We start from the raw sequence: 2,810 nt of genomic DNA, 5'->3' as shown, positions 1-2,810 counted from the left end.
AGGGCCAGGAAAGCCCCAGCTTATCAGGGATATAGGTATCAAGCCTCTAGGTCAGCAACTGTGATCTCAAGGAAAGTAAATGTGAAGTTTTGGGCTCCCTTGCTAACTGGAAATTTTGATTTTTTAAATATTTTTAAAATGGAATCTGCTATGTCAACATGCTTATATTATCTTTATGCAAAAGTTTAAGCGCATCATCACACAATATGCCAATTGTTGTCATTCATACCTCACACTTCTAAGAACAACATGGAATGTGCCTTAAAAATATTGGAAGCCAAGAATTTCTGAGCCATTTCATATTTTGTCTTATGCTACCTTACATCATTTTTCTCTCACAAGCAGCCTAATATTAAGTTAATTATCTAAAGTAGCAATAATTTTTGCCCATTATTTACTTGTCTGTCTTTTACATAATTAATTTGCCTTGATAATCTCTACAGAAAATGGAATTATTGATATGAATTATTGTTTTTTATTATTTTTATTTTTTATGGTGACATTGGTTAATGAAATCCAATAAGTTTCAGCTGTACACTTTAACAATAAGGCATATATATATTTACACTGAGTGTTCACTTCCCATAGTTAGATTTCTTTCTGTCATCACATATTTGACCCCCTTTACCCCATTCACCCTCCTCTTCCACCTCCCCCCTACCCTCTGATATATGAATTATTTTAACAGATCTGCGGCACCAAAGAATTACTACAGAAAAAATTATATGTATAATTACATCAAAAGTATGACTCCTAAAATTTAGCAAGCCTTCTTCTCTCTTTAATTGTGGCCCTTGATGTGGTTAGTTGTTCTGCTATATGTTTCATCTTTATGGCTCAGAAACTAGAAAAATATGGCTATGCTCACCATCAGACAGATTAATTTCATTGAAGTGAAATGAATATCTTTTTGACATGTGCCACTGTGATGTAGAGGTGATTTTAATGGTCTCCTGAATCCTTTAAGGAGCCTGGTAGTGAAGCTCCAGCTCATGTTCGGCTAATATGGCGAGTGGCTTAAATGAGTTGAGCTCTGATATGGAAACATGCCTTTAAAAATGAACTAAATAACACTTGCATTTTATTAGAAAAAGAAAGCATTTATTCTTACAAATAGGACACCTAAAAATGCATTGACTTTGGTGGCAATGCTGTGTTCAGGTGTAATAAAATTGATGAGCCCATATAATAAAATTTATAGAACCAGAGTGGATTCAATTTATTTGAATATGCTCAGTTATGTTTTTGTTTATTCCCATAGCAGATGTTTAATTTACAAACCAGGCAATTACGACAGCTCTTCCAAACAAATAAGAGCAGATTAGTCAAACGTTCACATCAATTTTTATGTTTATCATTAGTTTTATGAGTTGTCATGAATATTCAGAGGTAAGAAAAACTATCATTATGGTACCTGGAAAACCTCAAAATGGTGTTTTGCATCTCTAAATGCTGTATTCCCTTTTTGATAAAGCTATTAATGTGTGTTGTCTCTTATTACAAGTTGGGCTTACAGGCTGCAATGCAAAAAGTATTTTTCTCCCAAGAGATCTTATATATTCTAATCAATGTGCTGATGGCATTTTTGTGGAAAGTATGTAAAAATGTATAGGTGATCTTGTTTTAATTTTTACTATGCCGATGAAGACATCTTTGTGTATTCTGGAAAATTACCATTAGATTTTATAAAATTTAAATTTTTACTCGAAAATAGCTCACCAAGCTTTATTTCTAAGTTGTATTTTTTTTCCTATTCCTGAAACACTGTTTGTTGTACTAAGAGGAAGTTTTGTAATCCCAGACATCAGACCTGTTGTGACTCTTAATATGAACCTATAGACAGTAGGTCTTAACCGTTTATGAGGGAAATTCTCACATAGCAGTTTTATTTTTCTTTCTGGTGTTTAAACTGTCAGAATAAAAGGCTGTAGCTCCATTATGAATCAGTAAAACTACATGGCTTCATCCATAAACAAGGAGGAGATATTTCCAGATTGGCTGCTTTTGAATATATTGTACTTTTACAGGCTCTGCTCTGAAAGCAGTGAAATGTTCTCAGTAGCCTAACTAGATTCCCACAATGCATTTTTCCCCAATCCATTGTAATGGCATATTTCCTGTTGTTGATCAACATTCAGACTAAAAAGAAAATCAGGAGATCGATATGTTAAAATACCTTTAGAAGAAACAGCATCAATAGAAATATTTTTAGTGTAAGTTATAATAAATGTTGAAGCAGAACCTGGTAGAAAACATGATTTTATTGTTAAAGATGCTTTGAACTGAACTATAAATACATTTTTTTCTCACTAGCATACTTTTTTTTGACAACAGCCAAAACATCATCTGCTTCTTCATCATTAGTTACATTAGTTACAGTACAAATCTCCCAGGAGTATCAACTTTACAAATAGCATATATGTAATATGATAATTATATGTTTTAAATTTGAATGTAGGCCATGTCAGAGTACTATTTAGTGTATAGTCACCTCTTGGATTCTTACTAAAATTTCTAAAAGCATTAATTGTTTTGAATCAAAACCGAACCAGAATTTGGGTTTCATGTTCCTATGACGTCAATCTGCAAGGTAATTTTTAATACACACACGCACACACACACACATTCTTGGCTTGTTTTAGGTAAACTATTTTATTTCCATCAATTGGATGGAAGACAATTAACTAAAAGTTGATTTATTAGATTTTTCTTTTAATCTTTTTTTTTTAGATCCACTGATAACAATGATATGAAGGAAATTATGGAAATTAGGGTTTGTAGGGAACCAAAAAAAAAAGAAAAATGATAGG

The sequence above is a fragment of the Pteropus alecto genome, unplaced genomic scaffold, assembly GCF_000325575.1.
Source record: "Pteropus alecto unplaced genomic scaffold, ASM32557v1 scaffold79, whole genome shotgun sequence".
Taxonomy (NCBI): domain Eukaryota; kingdom Metazoa; phylum Chordata; class Mammalia; order Chiroptera; family Pteropodidae; genus Pteropus; species Pteropus alecto.
This window is presented reverse-complemented; position numbering follows the sequence as displayed.